Source organism: Mustela erminea, chromosome 7, assembly GCF_009829155.1.
Source record: "Mustela erminea isolate mMusErm1 chromosome 7, mMusErm1.Pri, whole genome shotgun sequence".
NCBI classification, from domain to species: domain Eukaryota; kingdom Metazoa; phylum Chordata; class Mammalia; order Carnivora; family Mustelidae; genus Mustela; species Mustela erminea.
The window spans coordinates 54,219,784-54,244,612 of record NC_045620.1 but is presented as its reverse complement, the minus strand read 5'-3'; positions in this window follow the sequence as shown (position 1 = coordinate 54,244,612).

Below are 24,829 nucleotides of genomic sequence, written 5' to 3'. Positions count from 1 at the left end.
GCTTTTTTTGTTTACAAACACTACCATATCTCAGATCATTTAGAAAGGATCCCCTTTTTTGATTTTACTGTTGACTTTAGAATGGTATGTTTTTCGATATCAGAGTGGTAGCTTTGGGCTCAGACACAAACTTTTTCGTTGTAGTGACTGGGCATGTCATTAGAGGTACAGAAAGAGGCAGGGAATCATGCAGGAAAATAGGAACACATTTCAGAACGAGTTATATGTTTGATTTGGTGATTTTGAAGAAGGGATCTTCAGTGGTAGCTCTGGTCACTGAATGGAACAAGGCTTGTGAGATATGATTAACAGGCTGAATTGAGTTTTCAAAGCTAATAATAAAGCTAATAATAAAAAGGCAGTATTTTCTTGTGTAGATTGATTTTATTGATCTCCTGGGATCTGACATTACATTGACATTTCTATTTGAGGAGCAGGTTACTCACACTGTTGGAGGACTTTCTACTTCCCAATGTGTTTGCTCTCCTTTCCCAAAAAGGGATGACTGCCCCAGGCATAGGTGAAACAATGGGATAACAAATAGCCTACCCCTTCTCCATCACACTCCGTGGTCGGGCAAGGTCTACCCCAGTTTTTAATGCCATTCTCTCCCATAAGTCCTGGCTTCCCCTCCCTGTCTGGGATGTCAAGCCACAGTGGGCACAGCCTTGCAGCCGGCCAGCTCCTTCTCTTCCTGTAGAAGGTCACCGTCTGTCTGAGCAGCATTTTCACACTGTTCCTACACCTGCTATGTTGCAGCTAATTGTGGATGAGCCCTTAGGTAGCACCTGTCACATTTCCCTACTTTCTGTCATTATTATTATAACTTAAACAAAAGAGAAAATAGGAAATACATAAATATATGGACATCGAAATTGTGGTTGACATTCTTTTTCTCACAACTCAAGGAAATATCATGAAATGCTGAGACTGAACTATACCAGCCATTTACTAGAATAGTATTTTCAAAGTGTGTCCCATGATAAAATATCTCTTCAGAATATTAATAGGTATCAAATAAAGACAGGATCAAACACCAATACACAAAGAATGGGTCAGGAAAGTGGAAAACCCTGGCACGAAGTTGATTACTTTAGCATAGGGCCTTCTACAAGCTTACATATGCTCAGGGGCAATGTGGTTCCAAGAGAGGGCTCTGGCTGCAATCAGTTGCCAGACCAACTTGACCACTGAATGCAACTGACTTCTAAGAATATCTTGCAGTTCTGTAACACTCTTTGGTCAGTGCTGTTGAAGAGAAAGATAACTTAGATAATTTTGCATCAATTAACATAGCATCTAACTTAATAACAACCCAGAACTGTATATATCTTTCCTTTGTCTCAAATGACATTAAAGACTTTTTTAGATAGAAGTGTATATTTAAACACACAAGGAAAAAAAAACAAACAAGGACCAAGAATAGCTGGAAGGGTGATTTTAAATTGTTCTTTTTATTTAGAATTACCTCCCTTTCCAAGTTTCAGAATCTCAAAGGAAAAAAGGTCAGTTGATGATGCAACCCCACTTCATGATTCTTGTTTTCCTTCACTGGAGTTACCAGCAAACACTAATTCAGCATCATTTGTACTGAACTGGTAAAAAGAAGGTAAAATCAGAATGGCAAAGATAAGACAGTAGCAGAGAAATGAACTGGAAAACACTTTTACCTTCTCCACCCAAGATATGGCACAGGTCGCCTGATGCTCATAAAAACCTGTATTTGCCTTAAGAAGATGCAATAAATCTAATGGAGAATCCCACGACAAGCAGCAGTTGAAATTTAAAGTAGGAAAAAAGAAACAACCAGGGTCTAACCAGGAAAACATTTGTCTATACTCTGCTCAAAATATGTGGGTGGGCATATGAAAAAATCAAACCAATAAATCTATCCAAGTCATGAAAGCCGTGATTTGTTAAATTTTATTTCTTATTACACTTACAAATGCAAGCTTGTTAAATAGCCTCTAGGCCCATGTTAATATAAAGATTGAAAACACAAGTTATTTAAATAAAATTACTCAAGTGAGATAGGTGGCAAGTCTACCACTCTTGGGATGAAATCAAGTCTGAAAATAAATGTGATAATACAGAACACAACTAAGAATGAACTATTTAAAGTGTCTTAACAATTTTTGAACTTGGATGAATGAAATAATTAAGTTATTCATAGTAAATTTCTTAACCTAGGAATATTTTGCCTTACTTTTTAGGTTGTAGACCCACTGGAATTCAGCAAAAGAACAAAAAGTATATAAATTTCCCCTTTTTTGTTGGCTTAGTTAATTATAACTGAGATCTAGTTAGCTTCAGAAAGAGACTCCACCAAAAACTGTTAGAACTAATAAATGAATCCAATAAAGTTTTAGGACACAAACTCAAAATATAAAAGTCAGCTGCATTTCTAGACACTAACAGTAAGTTATTAGAAAGTGAAATTAAAACAACAATTCTAAGGGCGCCTGGGTGGCTCAGTGGGTTAAGCCTCTGCCTTCGGCTTAGGTCATGATCCCAGGGTCCTGGGATCGAGCCCCACATCGGGCTCTCTGCTCTGCAGAGAGCCCGCTTCCTCCTCTCTCTCTCCCTGCCTCTCTGCCTACTTGTGATCACTCTCTGTCAAATAAATAAATAAAATCTCTAAAAAAAACCCAGTTCTAGTATGGAACCAAACAAGATCCTGAATATCTGAAGCAATCTTGAGAAAGAAGAGCAAAACTGGAGGTATCACAATCCCAGATTTTAAGACATTCTACAAAGCTATATTAATCAACACAGTATTGGGTGCCTGGGTGGCTCAGTTGTTAAGCATCTAACTTTTTTTTTTTTTAAAGATTTTATTTATTTATTTGACAGAGAGAGGCAGCAAGAGAGGGAACACAAGAAGGGGGAGTGGGAAAGGGAGAAACAGGCTCCCATTATGTTTTTAAAAGATTTTATATATTTATTTAAGAGAAAGAGAGAGAACATGAGCAGTGGGAAGGGGCAGAGGGAGAGAGAGAAGCAGACTTGGTCTATTTCACTTTTCTGCGTTAGTGATGAAGTTCTTGAACCTAGGTGAGGTTCAATAGGGTGAGGTTCGGAGCCGATGGCTAAGAAAGAAATCTTTAGACGTCTTTGGTGCAAAAAGGTGGTTTATTAGAGCATGGGGACAGGACCCGTGGGCAGACGGAGATGCTGCTGCGCCGGGCATGTGAGGAGTGGCTGGTTATATACACAGGAGTTGGGTAGGTGAGGACAAAGGGTTGTTCAGAAGGGCTATTGGGGTAAAGAAGACTGTCAGGATATTGAAAGCCTGATTACTATCAAGCCAAGGCCACTTTCCCTCTAATGAGGCACTAACATAAAGACAATTGGGAGTCTCCTGGTGGAATGTTACATTCCTGCTATCAAACGTCCTTGTTAGTGAGATTTAGGTTTAGAAGAAATTTAACTTTATTTACTTTTCCTTCTACCTCCATCTCCTTCGGTTTTTTATGGAGGGGAGGGTGACGTTAGAGCTTGAGGAACGGAGTTACGTATCTTTGGAAATTGGGCTATTGATAAGGTAACTTTTTTTTTTTTTTTAAGATTTTATTTATTTATTTGACAGAGATCACAAGTAGGCAGAGAGACAGGCAGAGAGAGAGAGGAGGAAGCAGGCTCCCTGCTGAGCAGAAAGCCCGACGCGGGGCTCGATCCCAGGACCCTGAGATCATGACCTGAGCCGAAGGCAGCAGCTTAACCCACTGAGCCACCCAGGCGCCCCAAGGTAACTTCTTTGTTGTAAATCTCAAGGACATTTGTAAACCAAGAGAGACTCCTGCCTTGCAGGACTGTGATCTCTGCAAGATAACCATGTGTTCTTCTTTTAGGGCAGTCAGGGGTGCCTGTGAAATGTCACACATATTACCAAGGAGAGTGGGTGGAGAGGGGGTGCAAGGCGCCAGTCCCTGCTCCGTTCTCAGCCAGCCTCCTACTCCCTCATCATTAGGAGGTTCTCAACATCATTTGTGTAACAAATCGATTTTCCCCAATGACCACAAAATAATATGACAGATTTACCTTTAGGACTTTAGAATGTGAGCATTTTTAGAAGTGATCATATGCCCATACTGTACCCTTAAAGAACATGAGATGCCGTTATGCCCAGACTGCCAGAACTTCATTCGGCTGTGCTTCCAAGTGTCAATCCAGCCCCTCTTCTGTTTTACCATGGCTGCTGCCCCATCTATATTCACTCTTTTTTATTAAATATTTTATTTATTTATTTGACAAAGATCACAAGTAGGCAGAGAGGCAGGCAGAGAGCGAGGAGGAAGCAGGCTCCCCACTGAGCAGAGAGCCCATGCAAGGCTCAATCCCAGGACCCTGGGATCATGACCTGAGCCGAAGGCAGAGGCTTTAACCCACTGAGCCACACAGGTGCCACCTGGATTCACTCTTTTTATGAGAACAACCCACTCTAATCTGCATACCCACCTGAGTGCCAGAAGGAAGAGCTTCAATAAGCTTGTGTCTCTTATTAGGTAAAATTTGAATCAAACCATTCTTCTTAGGTTATCTGTGGAGGTGTTGGGAAAGTCTTCAATGGGTTTTCTTCTGTTGATCCTATTTAGAATGCACTGACCACTGGAATTCCTTATTTCTAGAGTCCCAATACTTGGTTCTACTGTACCATAGTATGATAACTGCAGTAATAAGCACTTAGATACACACACACACTCACACACATAACCGAAATCACACACATATTACAGACATACTCATGCACACCACCCACCCACATACAAATGCACACTATAGCTACACCATGCATTACATATACCACCTTACACATGTATGCTCAAAACACACACATGACTGCCTCACAGACACATGTATACTGCACACTACATGTACATATATGCACAGCACCCCATATACACACGTGTATACCACACACACTATGTATCACACATACGCACATACACTACATGCTTCTCATCTACAGTGATAGGCTCCGAATACAGGTCTCTGTCTCTTGTCAGACACATGTTGCCTGAGTCCACTTCTGATTATTCTGATATCCTTCTGTTCTGCTCATTCATCAGAAGACACCAATATCTGATTTTGGAGAATCCTGGGGCCTGAACTGTAATGGATTTCCCAGAACCAGACCTCAGGCCTTTGCTGTCCATGGAGTCCGAGCTGTTGGACATGCCTAGCTCTCTGTACCTGTTCCCTTAGGAGAACATGGGTCCCAGCCTCAGTCTCCCTATTCAACCAAGTTGTGAATACTCAACCTTGTGGCAGTGAAAAATTCTGAAATATTTAAACATTGATCACTTTTGCTGGAAGGGAGTTAGTTCTTTCTCCTTTTTTCTCCCAAATTCTGGTAATTTTAATGATTCACAAAGATACAGGTAAATGAACCAATACTCCAGCCTTTCCAAGAAACCCAAAAGAAATGATTTTTTAGACCAAAATATTTTTGCTATGTGCACAGAATTTAAATAACTGAGGTTTTATGTGTCAGGTTTCCTTTGAGAAATATGTTACTGTAATTCAAAATATTTCTAAGATGGAAGGCATATGTGAAATGTCAGAATGAAGATTGATCAGTACAGAAATCAATGCACAGAAGTATACCTAGGATTCAGATGTCCTTATTCTTCAACTATTATAAAGAAGCACTTTTTCTTGGGAAAAAATACTTCAAAGAAGTAGGGGATATGTGGATCTGCTATCCCATGACAGAACAGAGAGGCAAACGGGTGGGGCTTGGTGGCCATGATAGAGCCATATGGTGGTATTGTGAATTTTTAAGAGTATTTTTTTTTTTTTTTTACCAGCCAGAAATCCATCTTGGAAGGGAGACATGGGGAAGGATATCCCTCACAATCAGAGGGAAAATAAACATGAAGGCAGCATCACTCGTTTCATCTGTGATAATGAGGAGACTGGACAAGCTTAATGCAATATTCACTAGAAAGTTATGGAATCACAGAGTGAACAGATACATATCTTCATAGTACAAGATATTCAGCTTCTTAAATGAAAGCAGGTTGAAGATTTTTTGGGTTGCATTAAAAACCCGAGGTGCCAACATGCAAAACAAGGGAAAACCCTAAAGGAAACTGATTTGGGATTTTTTAGATTTAATAGAATAATTCAAGCCAACATTTGTGTATCACAATCTGGAAAGCTCAATATTAAATGGTTACTCACTAGTAATGGTTACCTTGAACGGTTACCCATTCAAGGCATATAAACTGGATCAAAGGGGGACCTGGGGAAAAGTGCATGAGTCAACATCCACACAAGCTATGGAATCTTCTGTCATCCTATCCCGCACACACACAACAGAGAGGGCACTCGTTTAAGCTGCTTGCAATAGGGAGTCAGGGAGGTCCAGCAGAAAAAGCAAGAGCTTAGTACAAAGAGAAGTCTATTTGTCCCAGGACCAGTTATTTAAGCTCTCTAGGCTTCCATTTTCTCATTTATTAATTAGGAAAATAAAATGAACCTTTGTAAAATAAGGCTTCCTTTCAAGGCGTTAGCATGTTTAGAAACACAAGGATTGACAAGTAAGAGCTCAAAAAATGTTCATTGTTTCCCTGTCTTCTTGAAAATTTACATACAATAAAATACTGTGATAATGTCATTGAAAATTTCAAACTAGGACTGGTGTCTTCTTGTTGGCCTCCCTATTGGCTATTATTTGTGGGGGAGGAAAAACTTGTCTTCTACCTTCTTGAATTTTTGCCTGAGGGTATGCAAATTAAACGGAGGAAAGAAATTAACAAAGGAAGAGGCCTCACTGTTATTACTAAGATTTATGTGCATAGCAGTTCAATGAAAAGGAGAAAAGCCCCAAGAAATGGTTAATCTGAAGATACACATTATTGTAACAAAGGAAAGGAAGGGTTGATAAATCATGGGAGAGTGACTAGGAAACACACAAGGGTCCTTGTGTGTTTTTAGCAAGTGATTTGATGGTGATTTTTGCAAGGTCTGTTATTGAAAACTCAGTGTAGACTCTGCATCTCTGGTGGTAAGAGTCACTCTTCTTTTCCTGCTACTGTGTGGGGAGTGCCATCGCAAAAAGAAATTTGTGCCCTGCTTAGGCAGGTAAGGAATGGGGGTTGCGCTGCGGCGGGGCGGGGTGGGGGGTGGGGGGAGGCACTCTTCTTATATCCGTTGATTCTCACCCGTTTTGAGCTCAAATAATCCTTATGCCAAAGCGGCATACTTTGGGGTGGCAGGTACTGATCCCCTTCATGTTGGACAGTTAGTTTATATATGTAACTTACTCCGAATATTAGAGAACTACCTGTGAAGAACTTCGATTAAAAATGTATCTATCCTGAGATATCTGAGTTTCTGATTCCTGAGTGGAATGTCTCAATTATGTTCAAAAGCAGTTCAAAGGAAGCTCTTAGAAGATCAGATCCTCAGAATTTCTGCCCAACCTAATAGAGGTTAAATGAATTTCCAGGTCAGCTTTTCTTAAAACAGAACTCATGTATACTTCCTGGGTCCTTGCCATGCATTTATTCATTGTATTCACCATGAAGCTATTCTGATGTGGTCCCAGACCAGACAAGACCTCCCAGTAGTAATGAATATTAATGTTATTGCAGTAAGGAATACAATCCTATGTATAAATATGGGAGAAAAAATTCTTGCCATTTTCGGATTTAATGCTTTTAGAACGGTTATCTCACTGAAAGGTAATTTGCTTATATAAGCTTGTAGTGTTTACAAACTTGGAAACAATGAGAAATTATAACTCGGAAATCCTAGGATTCTGGGTTTATCTGATTCATCCAAGCCACCACACAGCACTAAATAGGGTGAAACTGAAATCTTGAGTTCTTCCTCAGCCCTCCCATTCCAGAACCAGGTTGTAATCGTATAGTCAATTGGTACTGATTATGTTCTTTCCTATTGTCAAGTGGTTCTGTTCCTTCTGCTACTTCCAGTCGGTAAAAACAATGTAAATAGCATTTCTTAAGTGAGACATCATGAGAATATGTGGTTCAAATGCACCTGACCAAAAGAACTTTCAAGGATTTGCCTCTGTAATTCTGATCCCTTCACCCTTTAAAGTGCCCCTCTTTCTTATACCATTTCCTCTGCAGGATGCCTAAGAAAATGTGTAGATTTATGAAGGAATTATCTCCTCATGGTTTGTTGTTTAAAGGTTGGGTATTCCCGGAAGCCAGGCTAAGAAGGTAAGGTGTAAATTTTCAAGCTGTTATAATTCCAATTTTTTTGAGTGGACTCCAAGCCAACATTATATATAATCAAAATGTTACTATATCCCATAACTCTTTCTATTCCTGTTCCTGGCCTTCCCTGACTGAAGAACAGGGCTGCAGTGAATTCTGTTGAACTGCAGGGTGGTTTTGCGACAATAACAAATGAGGACTAGGATGAGACCACAAAGTATATATCCACCTGAAACTTGAGGTTAAATTTCAGGATTCGGCTTTCTTGCAACATGCATTCCTGGATGGATTCTGCAGTTTCCAGATGCATTGGATGGATATGATTGCATTGGACAGATGTCGGCTAGCCTGAGCGTTCCACAACATTTCTGCTTTTGCAATCCTTCTGCTTGTGCTGGTTTTCATTTTTCCCCAGTGCATTTCAAAAATTATAATTGCATTCATTATTGTGGAGAGCACAGGTGGGTTTCAGAAAGTGCTTATAGCTTTGTTTAATTTTTTTTAATGCACAAAACCAATGGCACCAGGCTTAAGACAAACTATCAGGACCAATAATTAAACCCTTACTTCATATCCACATCCACTATGGTATTGTTTTGCTGTTACTTGTTACCGTTTGAAAAGGTAGTAATTCTTTCACATCCCCTTGCATAATTAGGCCAAAATACTTAAAAGTTTATTTAGATTATTTATAGTCAGTTAGAGGCTGAATTGTGTCCTCCCAAAATTCATATGGTGAAACCCTTACCTTTGGAGATCAGGTTCAGAAAGAGATTATAAGGGTGAGGCCCTAATTCCATATGGGTATCCTCATGAGGGGAAGACACAGGGAAAAGGTCAACGGCATAGCTGGAAGGCAGCCATCTGCCAAGGAGGGAGCCTCAGGAGAAACCCACTGTGCTGGTACCTAGATGCTGGACTCCCAGGCTCAGGACTGTGAGAAAATGAATTTTTGTTGTTTAAGCCACCAATCTGTGGTATTTTATTATGGAACCCTTAGCAATCTAATACATAGTCCATATGGGGATTTAGTTCATTCTGTTTTAATTCCCAGTTTTGATTTCTTTTTAAAGACTAACTTTTAAAGAAAAAACCAAACCTTTAGCCTCTGAATAATACTTTTTTTTTCTTATTGATTAATAATAATTCTAGATTAATAATAATTCCATGATGAGAAAATCAAATTTAATGTTCATTTTTTACATTGTTTTTAATATTAACAGGCTCAAAATATAAAATTCTTACTCAACTCTCATTTATCTGCTAATGGGAGAGGGTGGAGGTCACCAGACCCAAGAGGGTATGTTACCTCTCATAGTATCATCATGCCCCTCATGGTCATCTCTGTCTGATTTTTCATCAAACTCATACTGACCACTATGGCTTTGACATTAAGCTATGTAAATTATGAATAAGCAGAAAAAAATAGTTAATAATAGTCATCCTTTGATAGCAATATCTAGTAAATACAAAAAACAATACATCCTATCAAAGAGATATGCAAATGATCACAGAGCACCAATGCCAAAAATCAGTCATACAGGATCAGGAGAGTCCTAGGCTCACAGTGTAGTTCCATTAAAAAGTACAAAGTATACCGAATAGACTTTCAGTTTATCTATCTACTCCCCTGAGGTTTAGGAACCCTCCTCGGTGGTCTGATAACTAGTTTCTTTCTTTATCTTTCTTTCTCCTTCCTTCCTTTCTTTTACTTTCTTTTTCTTCCTTTCTTCTTTTCCTTCCTTCCTTCCTTCTTTCCTGCCCTCCTTCCCTTCTTTCTTTTTTTTTAAGATTTATTTACTTGAGAGAGAGAGTGAGCAAGCAAGCACGTGCACGTGCACATGCACACGCAAGGCGGGGGAGAGGCAAAGGGAGAGGGAGAGAGAATCCTTAAGCAGACTCTCCATTAAGCAAGAAGCCAGATGCAGGGCTCAGTTCCTGGACCCTGAGATCATAACCTGAGCCAAAATTAAAAGAGTCAGATGCTTAACTGAGTGAGCCACCCAGGCACCTCTGCTTGCTACTTTTTAAGGAGAGGGAATGAAGACAGAGTTAAGGGTTATCCCAAGGAGAGAAATTGTGTTAGACTCCCATTTATAGTTGAGACCCCTGAGAGGCAATTTGTTTCATGGGTAAACTGAGGAAAAATACTCTACTCCCAGAACAAGATTATAAGATATTTCTTTCCTGATCTTAACTCTGGGTAAAGAAGAGGAAAAGGGAGAGAGAGAAATGCCTTCTCTGATGATCCCTGACAACCAGTTCAGCCTCATATGACTATAAGGATGGAATAAATACTACCTATATGGCTCTAATTAGTAGTAGCCAAAAATTTAGTTAGATTAATTTTAGTTTTGTTCTAGATGGTTTGCAGAAGTGAACCATCTCTAATAAGATACTCCCTTAAACTGCATCCAAAATAATTTCCACTAATGATACATACAAGAACATTCACATATGGAAAAATCATGAAACACTTGAAATAAGACATAATGAGCAAATGTTGAGAAAATGACTCACTGCAGAATTAGAATAAAAATTTTACAGATGCTAACAGATAAAGAACATAAATATGTAATATATCTAGTCATATTTGTCAAAAGGATAATGGGCATGGTCAGGAGAATTTGAAGAGGATTAAATAGAGGTACCAGAAATAAACATTCTAGTAAATTTAGAACACAAGGGAAAAAATTACAACAGACTGCAAATGGCAGAAAAGAACATGAATTAAGTTGTAATGTGCCTCTGAGGGAATACTGCAGTCTATGGTACAGTGGTTAATGAAATATGGAAATATGAGAGAAGCAGATATAGGGGTTGAGTGGAGGGATCTAACATATGTCTAACAGGACTCCATAAAGTGGGGATGGAGAGAACAGAACAAAATAAATAAGGGGTCAGAATTTTGCAGAAATGATCAGAGACTCTAATCCACAAGTGTGGAAAGTCATCCACGCAAACAAACAAAACCCCATCCCTAAACAGCATACGAGAAGAGGAACACTGAGTATGGCCCCTGACTTCTCAAAGCAATAAATGCCAGGAGTCAAGGAAATAACAGAAGCAATGAGAAAAATTGCCCATCAGCTTTGAGCCATATATAGGGAAAAGCTATTTTTTGCAAAACCATGTGAATCGAAACCACGAGTTAACAAAAAAGTCTGATTACAAAAGATGCTTACTAAAGAAACTTCCAAAGGGTGTACTGCAAGAAGAGTGAAAATGATAGTAGATGGAAGATGTGAGGAAGGAATAAAAGAGCAGAGAAATAGTAAGTGTTGAGCATATGGGTAAATCTGGCATGTATCGACTATGAAACAATAACTGTGTTCAAAGAATGGAGATAAAAACAATGCTGAAATAGAACACTTGATATTGATACCATATAGTTTGGGCAGAGAGCAGAAATTAATGACCCTGAGGTCCATGTATTTTTCAGCAGGGCTGAGATACTGCTGAAATTATTAAAATTTATATAGTAACTCCCTGCAGAACAGAAACAGAGAATGCAGCTTCCAGAATAACAAAGGAAAAAGAAGTGTGAATGAACAGAAAGCACTCCCAAAAGATGAGAAATCATGGAGCTTATATAAAAAGAGAGAGGAGAAAGCAACTGCAAACTATAGAAATATAATCTACATATTCTGGAAATCATATTACTATTCTTTGATGAAAGTGCTTCCATTATAATATAAAGGTGGTTGGATGTGGATTTTTAAATTCCAGCATGACAAAAGGATAAAAATAGCCAAACCATGTGAAAAATTAATCAAATGAAAGACATTGTGGCTACATTAATACCAGATAAAACAGACTATAAGAAAATATATATTCTGATAAAATTTTCAAATAACTAGGATGATATGATGTGTGTATATATATATAATTATATATATATAATATATATGTGTATATATATGATGTATATATATATGTAGATATACATATATAATGTGTGTGTGTGTGTATATATATATATGTATATATACACATAAGTGTTGACAGAGCTACAAGACTGTCACAACCACCACTTGAATAGATGCTTATGTATTTATATCAGTACCTGAAAATTTTATCAGACAAAAATTTAGTGAGGTGCAGGAGATTTGGACTACACCATTGTCTTAGCATCTGATAGAAATGCTAGTAATGGGAAAATTAACATCCATTCAGGTTTAAAAATGGAATATTTATGAATATTGATTATATTATGCTTTGAAACAAGTTAAATGTATTTTCAAGTTTCATCATCATGTAGTGACTGACCTCCGAACTAAAATGAATAAATTAAGAAATCTTTACAAAATAATTAAAACTGTACTCCTTAATAATGTCATAGATAAGGGGGTGCCTGGGTGGCTCAGTCAGTTTAGCATCTGACTCTATTTCAGCTCGGGGTGTGATATCAGGATCGTGAGATCCAGCCCCAGCACTGGGCTCTGTGCTCTGTGTGGAGTCTTCTTGAGATTCTCTGTCCCTCTGCCCCTCCCCCTGCTCGCATTCTCTTTCTCTCTCTCAAAATAAATAAATAAAATCTTTAAAAAGATGTCATAGATAAGAAAATGTCATACTAGAAAGTATTAAGTGGCTCAGAAACACATATGAACATTATACCTAGGCATAAACAGAACACAACCAAAAATTAAAAAAAAGGAAAGAAAATTTCAAAACTCTCCTGAATATAACAGAATGTAACAAATTAGATTGAATAAAGGGAAAGAACTTCCAGGTTCTATTTAGAGAGAACATGTTGGAATTGACATGTTAGTACAGTCTCTGAACATACTTTAATTATCATTCTTCCCAAAAAAGAATATGAAATAAATAACCTGATTTTGTCTCTAGAAAATAAGTTTCATAGAGAGATTTTAAAGTGTTGTATTTACAGACATAATGTCCTATACTGAGTAGGTGTTTGCAACTCATCTTTAAAATATTATCTTGTGATAGTGTTTTTTTTTTCCAAGCATAGAATTTAGACATCCAACTAGACAATATTTTCATTGCATTTCTGAGGCCCCCTTTCTATGGGCCAGAAACTCTACTTCTGTGTGTGTGTGTGTGTGTGTGTGTGTGTGTGTGCTCTCATGCTTGTGCATGTATATGCACGTATATGAGGTGCATGCTCATGTTTGAGTGTTACATGCATAGGAAGGCCCATGAACATGTGTGTGTTTGTTCACGTGTGTGTATGAAGGTGCATGTGTGCTTGTGCATGTCTGTGTGTATGTGACAGTACATCTGCATACTTGTGCAAACATGTATAATGTGCATGTGCGTATGTGTGCCTTGCATATCTGTATGTGTGTACACGAAGGGGCAGGTGTATACTTATGCACATGTGTGTGTGACGGTGCATACACATGTGCATGTCCTATGTGTATATGTGAAGGTGTGTGTGCGTTCTGCACACATGTGAAGGTGCATGTGTGTGCTTGTGCATGTCTGCACGTGTGTATATGAAGGTGTGTGCATGAGCACGTGTGTATGTGAAGGTGCATGAGCATGTGCATGTATGCATGGTACTATGTTATTCACTTAAGAGTAAAATGAAGAGTCAGCTTGTGATGGGTGTAACACTTACTTCAATCACAGTAAAAGAGTAAGGGAAATTTTAGAGCCTTGTTCTGCTGATATTCATCCTCTGAAGTCTAGTGCTTAGTTCTGGCCAGTTGTTGACCTTAATGACAATAGGTCAGGAACACCAGAACCCTTGTTACTTTGCTTCAAGGGAGGACAGTCTTCCTGTAGAACTGTCTGAGCAGGTCCTCTTCTCACTCCTAAACAACGAGGTTTCCTGGAGTGAGAACTCCATGCAGAGTCAGTGCCAGAGCTAGTGGTTACGGCAGATGATGTAGCTACAAAGAGTATGCAAGTCTAACAGCTGCAGTGGCACAAAGATTGGGCTGTGCCCCAGGGTGGTAAGAGGAATACAGAAAAGCGTTTTTTTTTTTTTTAATATTCAAAAAAGATAATATTGGGAAACAGGAGAAAATGTGAAATGAAAGAAAAAAATAAAAGTCTTCAAACAAGCAAATGGCCTAATATAAGTATTTTTAAACTGAGCAATAAAAGCCTGTCAATGGGCATTGAAAAGAGGTGGGATGCTGTAACATTTTGTAGCATTTACAGAAAGAGGAGAGGAGAGGAGAGGAGAGGCAGAGTGAAACACCGAGGACGAGGACGCAGGACCCTGCTGACACACCCAGGCAGGGTCATAGTCAGTTACAGAACAATAACATCTATAATTTATACATCTGTATTCTTATGTTTATATACATGCAATAATTTATTTATTTTTGCAAGGACATAGAGATGAACTATGCCTTCTTTTCAAACCAAAGTGAAGTGGCCCTATTAGCAATTCCCCCCAGGCAGCAGATTTAAAGAAACATTCCAATTTACCCAATTAATTCAAGTTTCTATAGCTGATACATTTCTCCATAGATGCACTTATATTAATGGAATGTGCTGTCGTGAGTTTGGTTAATTATTGACAAAGTCATCTTTCTAATTGACTAGAGAAATAAACTAAAAAATGTTTCTAAGCAACTACAAAGTATTCCACATTTATTTTTTTAAAGATTCTATCTATTTATTTGAGAGAGAAAGAGTACCATACAAGCAGGTGGAGGGGCAGAGGGAGAGGCCAACAGAGGACTCGATCCCAGGACCCCGGGATCATGACATGAGCCAAAGGCAGACACTTAACCGACTAAGCCACCCAGTGCCCCAAATATTCTGCATTTAAGTTACCTAGTCCTATTACTTATTAGAAATTTACTCACATTTTAAGCATTCCAAACTCTGAAGAAGTACTCATTTTCTGATTTCCATTTTTCTAGCTAGAATGTTTGATTTTTCTCAATATTTATTCTGCCCTAATATCTTCATTAATATAAGGGACAATTTATCTCTGGTAATTATTGTTTAAAAAGAAACTCATCAAGATGGAAACTAATTAAACAAGCATCTTAGTGTTCTTAATATTAGAAATATTATGTCTAAGGATCCCTTTTATAGGCATAGGTTCCCAAAAATTTGCCAGCTTATTTTCTAAAATGAACATTGTAGTGTACATGCTCACACTTTAAAAGAAACATTTGCTGTCAAATATAATTAAGCTATCCCAGGAAAGTTAATATTCTGGAGCTAACTAAAAAATGTAATGTGATGTATTATTGGGTGCTTCCTTATAGATTTGACTTAATACGTACGTAGAATCACAGTTATCTGTTTTTCATCCCTGCCTTTAAAACTTTCACTCTCAAATAACAGAAACACATGTAGAATTCTAACTTCATCAAGGCCTTGATGAATAAAAGCCAGACATTGGTGTTTGGAACTCCATCTGTCCCTGTAAGAATGGGAATAGGTCAGAGAAAGTCTAGAATGTCTGGGATGCATGGAGCCACAACATGCACTTTGCTGAACACAGAGTCCCTGAGGTCCTCAGGGACTTCTGGCCCTTAGCCTTTCTCCCAGGGCCTGACTTAGGGCTGTAGTTCTTCTTTAAACAGAAATCTAGCCAACTGAACTCCAGAATTCCTTTCTTGGTCCTAGCTAGTATCTTCACCCTGAAAAGAAGTCCTTGCTTCTGAAATTCCTGAATTCCTCATGATCGGTAATCCCAGAACAGATCTGATTTCCCCTCACTGCCTCCCCTCCCCCATCACAGCTGCTTAGAAACTTGAAACACCAAACTCTTCCCCCACCCTGTTGGATATAGATGTCCACCCAGTCCAGAAAAGTCTGCAGTTAGCTCTAGTCTCCAAATAGGGAAACCTCTTATCTTGTTAAAGACCACTTCTGCATTGGGACACCTGGGTGGCACAGCTGGTTCAGCATCCGGCTCTTGGTTTCAGCTCCGGTACTGATCCCAAAGTGGTGAGATCAAGCCCCGTGTTGGCCTGCACGCTAAGCGCAGAATCTGCTTGAGATTCTCTCTCCTTCTCCCTCTTGCCCTCATACTTGTGCTCTTTTTCTCTCTCTAAAATAAATAAATAAATCAGGAGGGATAAAAGACCACTTCTGTGCTGCATTGAACTGACTTCTTCATGTCTCCCACAAAGAACAACCCAGCCTGCTGCACACCTGGGTCCATGTGAGTTAACACACTGAAACCACACAACATGTGGGACTTTTGAAAGCCATTATTCTTCAAAGAATGGCCCCCAACCTCCTGCATTTCTCATCAGACTACCTAGGTTGTCTCAAATAATGATCCTCAGAGCTGTTCCTTCAATGAATGCAATATTCTTTGATACATTCTAAAAGATTTAACTAAGAAATAAAATACGAATCAGCATGTTATTACATTTAGCAGTACTCCAAAGAAATAGGACCCAAGGTAGGTAAAATTTTTATTCATTCCAAAAATATATCTTGAACATCTGCTATAGGCAAGTCTCTAGGCTAGACACAATAAAAAGAAGGTTCATTAGTGGTGAGCACAGAATAAGATGAAGCTTGATATAATATACACTTAGTAAAATGTACTAATATTAAGAATACAGCAAGATGAATGCTTATATCTGTGCAATTATCACTGAAATCAATGTATAAAACATTTCTAGCATAGTAGAAAGCATCCTCAGGACCCTTTCCAATCATCCTCCTCCTCCTCCTCCAAAGTGAAATTTATTTTACTTCTATCTCCGTAAATATATTTTTCTTGTTCTTGAGCTTCTTTTTTTAAGAAATATTTTATCTATTTATTTGAGAGACACGTGGAAAGAGAACATGAGACACACAGAGAACATGAGGTGCAGGTGCGGAGAGACGAGCAGGCTCCCCACTGAACAGGAAGTCTGAGGCAGGGCTCCATCCCAAGTCCTGGAGATCATGACCTGAGCTGAAGGCAGACACTCAACCGACTGAGCCACGCAAACGCCGCTGTTCTTGAGCTTCTTATACATTGAATTATCCATACTCTTTTGTGGCTGGCTCCTTTTATTTGACATACAATCTATGAAATTCATTTATGTTGATGTCTAATAGTTATTTTTTTCTTGCCTATTGCCATACAGTATATATGAGTATGCCATGATGCATCTATTTTACTGCTGATAGACATTTGGATTGTTTCCAGTTTGGGGTTATTATGAATAAAGCCTCTCTGCATGTTATAAATGTCATTCATGGACATATGTTTCATTTTCTCGGGGGTGACAAGAAGATTATGTAGGTCTACTTTTAAAACACCCATTCAGTTATCCTGCCTTTTTTTTTTTTTCAGTAAACTTCAATCCATGTGTTATAAATTAGGATTAAGATTTTTTTAATTTATTTTTTAATTAACATATAATGTAATATTAGTTTCAGAGGTACAGGTCTGTGCATCATCAGTCTTACACAATTCATCACGCTCCCCAAAGCACATACCCTCCCCCATGTTCATCACCCAACTCCCTGTCCTTTCCACCCTCCTCCCTTCTAGCAACCCTCAGTCTGTCTGATCTCAGTAATCTCAAAGACTTTAGCCTTCCCTCCTCCCTTCTTCCTTCCCTCTCTCCCTCCTATTTTTCTTTCCTTCCTTAATCATTTAAGAGGAAGCTGCAGAGATCCTCATCCTCTGCCCCCCAAAACCTTAGCCTGTACCTCCCAAAGGAAGAATGTTTTCTTATATAACTACAGTGCAATTATAAATTTCAAAATATTTATGTTTGCCAGATTTTGTCCTCACGATTTGATTTAAATTAAGCATTTGGGGCAGGAGTACTTCAAAAGTAATGTAATGTTTTTCTCACTCCAACACACCAAGAGGCTATTGCTTGCAATGTTAATTTTACTTATTTGGTTAAGGGGATGTCTAGTAGATAATAATATGTATATAGTTACATATATATTGGTATAAGATGAAATAATATAATGTGTAAAGATTGAATGGAATAAAAATTCTGTACTGGAAAAATTCAACATCTCCAGACACAGTCTTCATTGCAAAATGTGGGAATGAGGCTAAATAAATTTTTTAAAAATCATTCTTTTTTATATTTCTCTAGATAGTCAACTATTGTTAATATTTTGATGTGCAGGCATATCTTTCAGGATTCTTTTTCTTACAGTAATACATATATACCTGTGGATTTTGAGTCTTTACAAAAATAAGATTACATTTTTAAAAATCCATTTTCCTAATCTCTGTGGTGAGTATTTTTCCAAGATAATAATTAGGCTTCCCTGACATCAACCTGACACATAATGATATTTCATGTGTTTTACTCTTACCTTCAGAAGATAGGATAAAACACAGAAAGAAATAAATTGTATACCTAATTTATGAGGCACATAGGCATAAATTTATATTCTTTGTTATTGTTTGTTTGGACTTATTTGTCCTCATGCATTTTTGATCTTTCATCTGAAGTCTAATCGGATCCACACCAAATATTTTTCTCTCGTTTGATGACTCAATTACTCTGAAGATGTCAATTAGCAGGTTAAAAGAATGAGCATGATGATAATGAGAGAGAGACAGGAAACATAATATTGGCCAAAGAACATTAAAATATGTTTGAACAGAAAAAAAAAAATTTCCTTCTTTCTTAGTAACAAATGTCTGGTCACGCTTGGTGTTGTCAGGAGGACCTCGTGGGTGGGGAAAGATAATGAGTTTCCTTCCTTCCAGTGTGATAATCTCTAGAGAATATCCTGAGCTTAGTGTCCAGCTTGTAACTTATTCAAAAAGGTAAAGAAAGATATTAGTTTCAGAGAGATCACGCTATCAATAGAGTGTAGAGTTTGTGGAAAAATAACAAATCTAACAGCTGCCAGAACACCTAGGTAAGCTACTCCGTAATTTGACACCTGAGAGCCTCGCTAACAGGAAACAAGGACAAAAATGGAGTAAAACCACTCCAAATCAGAAAATAACTAGACTTTCAGGGTAGGTATGATCCCAAGAGAGAGAAGGAGAGAATACCAGCATGTAAGGAATAGTGGTCCAGAAACACAGCTCTTTGAAAGGAAAATTGATTCAGAAGAAAAACATGATAGTATGCAGGAAGTCCATAAACCATTATCACTCACCCTAAAATCTTAAGAGAGGCTGGGAATAACTGAAGCCTCCTGTTACACACAGGGTGGAATTTGAGCCAATTTCACTGAATCTAAAAAACATGCAGTACCTTCGTTGATGCTTCATTATGCCTGGAGTATGTGAGGAAAGCATACTTTAAGAGTACGTGTCTGAGGAAAGGAGAAATGGGTTATTTTTCCTGCCAGTTCTTTCGCCAATTAGCCCTGTTACTCATGGGAGAAAATAGAGCCTTTGTTCTTCAAGTTTCCCATTAATAAAACAGGCACAATCCTACCTGATTCACCCAGCCTAGAGAAACCACATACAGATCAAGTGAGTACACTTAGAAGATCTAAAACCTGGTTAGAATGATAGGTATTTAGAGTTGACAGACTCAGGTAGGAATCGATGGGTACATGTCAATGTCCCAGCCCTGGATTGTAATTATAAACAACTACAGTTTGTCTTTACCTACACCAAGGCATGTCAAAACTCACATGCACAGAAAGAATCCATCTCTCTACTCCTCAGTTCTTATCTAACTATTTGAGGTAGAAACCCAAGCAATCACCTAGATCTGCCTCCTACCTGCACTTCTAATTGGTCACCATATATTACTTAATGCACCTGCCCAGTCACATACTTCCCTCCATTTCCCTTGCCAAACCCTTTACCAAATGCTGCCACATCTTCACCTTGAATAGTGCTACGATTGTGATGATGGTGATGACACAATGAGCAGAATGTGCACAACATTTATGTGCCAAGAAATGTCCCACACGCTTTCCACATACCAATTCCTACTAGCCTGGCAATAACTCTGCTAAGTAAGTGTACAGTTTTCTCCATGTGCCGGGTGACGGAAGAAGAGTTAAATAATTTTCCATGAGTGGTGAAGTGAGGACTTAAGTCCAGCCAACATGGCAACAGACTCCAACCTCTTAAACACCACGTTGTAACTAGGAAGGCTTCCTTTGCTCTTATTATCCTTTCAAAGTATTTTGTCACACTAAGTCTAGATTATTATAACCATTTTCTCTTGCCCTCAGGGTAAACTTCCAAATTCCTTAATATGACACAGAAGAATTCTAGCTCAGCTTCTAACCTAATCCTTGACCACCTCTCAACATACTCTACTTGTATGAGACGGCTTTTATTTCTTGGAACACCTCTGTGTGTTATCTTGCCTTGAATAGTCCGTTGCACATTCTTTCCCATCTACTGAGGACATATTCCTTATCAGTTTTACTTGGGTAATTTCTACTCATTCTTCAAGTAGCTGTGAGTAAGCCATTCTGCCTCTGGGAAGTCTATCAACTCTTTCTCAAGATAATTCTAAGTATCCTTATAATGAATTTCTATCACATCTTTTATTCTCTCCCAACCCTTTCTGTGTTATAATTGTCTACTTACTTTACTGTCTCTTCCAGTCGACTATAAGCTCCTTGAAGTTCAAAACCATGTGCTATTTAATTTTGTATCCTCACCAATTCTGGCATGTAGAATACACAGTGTGAGGTCATTGTATGAACTTCAGGAGTTCGACTAATTTCCATGAAATTTTATGCTAAGTATTTTGAGTTATGGATGTGTATTTGGGGGTGGAAGGTATGGAAAATAATTGCATTCTATGACTTGCTACTGTGCTAGGTTGCCTCTAGTGAAATAAACTGGGTGTCTTTCAGGAGCAGTTCTATAACATCTGTCCCTGAAAGAATCCAATAACCTCCCAATATTTTCCGAGGTCTGCTCTCCCCATAACATTGACTGGATGGCACCTCTCTATCCCTTACATGATAAGCTGGGCCTGCTTTTTGGGTCATGGTTCTATTTAAATTAGGGAATTGAGAGGTGTCCTCAGGACACCCAAGTCATAATATTTCCTATATAAATTAAATGTTGTTATTGAACTTGGCCAGAAAAATTGAATTATTTTAGTTAATCAAATATTCTAATTAATGGAGAGCAATAACAGGTGAGATGAGACCATGCAGGAATGAAATGGGTTCATGTGAGTGGTTGGAAGAATTTGCCTTTTTTACTTTACAATTGTAATGTTCTGTGGGTTTTTAAATTTCAAGGAAGCAGGATTGGTTAAAAGACCTGCTTTTCAGTGGAATTTAATCTTTGATGATTCAGCAAGATCTCGCAGGGCTTTGGGGGGTCAGTGTTCAAAGTATTCATCATCATTGCCATACCTGTGGAAGTAATAGAGATTTCCAGTTGAAGGGTCAGTTTGAACTCATCTCATTTAGGCTTAGTATATGGCTGTCAGGAAGAGAAGAGAAAGGTGTTTAAAAAATTTAGTGGATGACTTCAAGGAGAATAAAGAAAATTTGTATTCATTGTCCGTGGTGGCGGAATTGTTTTTTGTTCTCTAACATGTATTAACCTTCCACCCTCCTTCTGTGGCCTCATAACGGATTCATTATTACTTTTTTTAATGATAAAAGTGTTTGGACCAAGTGTTTCATTAAAAGGACAAGCCTGAGCGCATCCCAAGCACAAAGCCTTCAGCTCTATGAAGTAGAAAGTTAATGTTCACAGGAATTCTCATGTCCTTTGTATCCAACAGAAGGACAATGACACATTAGTCATTTTTCATCTTAATTGGGGTTGGGGGCATACAGAAAATAGAAGGAAAATAAGAGAAATGAGGACTGCCCTTTCAAGGCAATCTGTGGGGATCTTGAAGCAAGCATTATGTTCCATCTAGCATGAATCAGTCTTCTCAAACACCTTGTGATTAATTCCACATAATAAGAGAAGTGTCAAAACATTCAAAACATTTGAATCAGAAACCTGGAGCTCACAAAGAACTCAAGCTGTCTTTAATAAATTAAGACCTTCCTTCCTAACTGGCTGATGGTCATCTCCAAAAGGTTATTAAATAGATCATGACAATAAAAGAACTTTATCATCTTTTTCCCAAATGTGATTCCACTCTTTTCTACTTCATTGCATTCTAGGAGAAAGAATTAATCAATCCATCTTCTGAGCTACTTCTACACCTTGTTTATTGCACCAATGCCTTAATTGCCAACTTTTACGTGTAAGCAATATACAGTACAGATTGCATGTTAGTCTCTCTCTAAAGAGTGACCTGACTGAACCCTTGGAGAGCAGGGACTGCCATTGTTTTCTGCTTCCACAGCATTTTGCATAGTACCGAGCCATAAGTAATAGTTAAAAATAAAAAAAGCTATGTTAAAAATTACATGCCAGACATCCTAATCAAGTTACATGTACTGACTTAACTATTCTGTAGAATAGCCCATTGAAACAGGCACAATTATTGTCCCAGTTTCACAGATGAAAAAATTGAAGTACAGAAGGTCTAAGTAGCTTTCTAGGACCACATACATAGCAATGGAAGGAGCTATGATTCAAATGTAGGCAGTCAGCCTCCAGCCTGTCTGTCTGTCTCTCTCTCTTTCTCATAGGAAAATGCTATATTCAATAGTTTGGGGGAAGTACCACAAATTGGGCTACCAGAAATTGGTCCTGTTAGCTAAAGCTCTCAGTGACACGTCAATAGGGTGAGTTTTGTTTGCCTAAAATCTGATCAATTATCCTAACAATACCTATTTCACTTCTAATACCAGAGCTTTTCCCTGTACCTCCTCTTACTATGGACACTGTAACATGGTCTTATGTATCATAGATGTTGAATAAACACATGTTTAATTAAATTTCACTCCTGGCAACATGAAAAACACGATTATCTTGAAAAATTATTTCTATAGAACACATTGAAGGCCTAGGAAATATAAGAACAAACACAAAGGAAACATTTAAACCCTAAGCTGAAACGGCAAGGAATTAAGATAAATCTCTAGGAGTCTAAAGCAAAGAAAGGGCAGGCAAACAATTTTTTTTTTTTTAAGAGTGCACTAAAGCTATAAGTACTCCCAAAGCAATTTACCAATTTTAGTAAATTTAAGTATTGGATTTTTACCATCCACGAGAGGGATAAGAGACAGAGGCTTGGGCCCAAGAGAGAGGAAGATTGAGAACTGAAATGCTTACGTGTAACTGGGACACTCAGAGAGCTAAAGCTTTCATCAGAAGTTGAAAATTCAACCAACTAGGGATGCCTGGATGGCTCAGGGGGTTAAAGCCTCTGCCTTCGGCTCAGGTCATGATCCCAGGGTCCTGGGACAGAGTCCTGGGATTGAGCCCTGCATTGGATTCTCTGCTGAGCAAAGAGCCTGCTTCCTCCACTCTCTCTCCCTGCTTATCTGCCTACTTGTGACCTCTCTCTGTCAAAAAACAAAAACAAAAACAAAAACAAAAAAACAACTTGAATTCAACCAACTGGATGAAAAAGAACTTTGTCTATCTCTGTGATCCGTGGTCAGAGCTCTGCAGTGGTGAACTTGAGGTTTGAATTTATACTTTCTATTCAGTCTAGGAAACACAAAGTTTTAAAATTACAATAAGTCGCCAGCAGATATAGCAAGATACCTGACAAACAAATGATAAAGCAAACTGTGGATTTCAGGTCAGCATAAACCCCAGATCTGAAATTTTGAAACATACAACCAATAAATGACCAAATGAAAAAAGAGTGAAGAAAGATCCCTGGGGACATGATATATTAGGAATGTTGCATACCAACTAAAAATAAGCATAAATAAGTTTTTAAAAGGAATAAACCAGAGAATTGATAACATGACCCAAAAGTAAGATATTGTACAAGGACAGGCAGGTTTGAAAACGATCCACATAAACACTTTAGAGATGAAAATCCTGTAATAAATAAAATTTAAAAATTTATGGTTACTTAAAAGACAAACTAGGTGCTGCTAAAGGGAGAAGTAACAAGTGTCTTTAAAGATACAAAGAAGGAATTTGAGATAGAAGTGAAAAATATGAAGGAGAGGTGGAGAGACATGTCAGATAGAATGAAAAGACTGAATATAAGTTTCAGAAGGAGAAGAAATTGAATGTAGAAGATAAAATATCTAAAGAAGTATTGATGAGACATTTCCACATTTGAAGTAAGTCATGCAATCTTAGGTTCAATAAGAACTACAATCTTAGGGGGACCCTGAGTGGCTCAGTCAGTCAATATCTGACTCTTGATTTCAGCTCAGGTCCTGATCTCAGGGTCAGCATGGAGTGTGCTTGAGATTCTCTCTTTCCCTCTCCCTATGCACCTCCTCACACTTGCTTACTGTCCCTCTCTCCAAATTAATAAATAAAATCTTTTAAAAAAAGATAGCTACAATCTTAGGAGAGTAAATAAAAGGAAAAAATATACAAATAGGACAATAACACTGCAGAGCAACAAAGGAAAAGAGAACTCAAATTGCCCATGACTTAAGACTTATTAACCATGAAAGATAAATAATGGTGGCATCTGGCAGGTTCCATTGGAAGAGCATGTGACTCTCGATTTCAGGATTGTGAGCTCCAACCCCACTCTGTAGAGATTATGTAAAAAATAAAATATTATTAAATTATTAAATTTATTAAATTATCAAAGAAAATAAAAAAGAAGGAGAGAATGAAGCTCAGAAGAAATAATTGAAATGCACAAAGGAACAGTCAGCAAGAAATTTTCATCATGAGGGTAGATCTTTATAAATACTGAGTGCATAAAAAATAG